We start from the raw sequence: 258 nt of genomic DNA on the forward strand, positions 1-258 counted from the left end.
AGCAACTTAAAAAGATTTAAGCTAGTAAAATAAAAATGAAATAAAAAAAATTATAAAACCTACTCATATTTAATTTTTTTATATTTAAAGTTAAATTAGAGACGTGTCACGTGATAACAGCATCATCACACCAGGTGAAAAAAAATAGTCTGAAGATACATGGCACTTACATTACCCTGCATAGCTAGGAATACCCACACCCTGCAAAATCCAATAACCTAACCATAGAAGGATCCAGCTTGAAAGAACAATACTCAC

The sequence above is a fragment of the Acipenser ruthenus genome, unplaced genomic scaffold, assembly GCF_902713425.1.
Source record: "Acipenser ruthenus unplaced genomic scaffold, fAciRut3.2 maternal haplotype, whole genome shotgun sequence".
NCBI lineage: Eukaryota > Metazoa > Chordata > Actinopteri > Acipenseriformes > Acipenseridae > Acipenser > Acipenser ruthenus.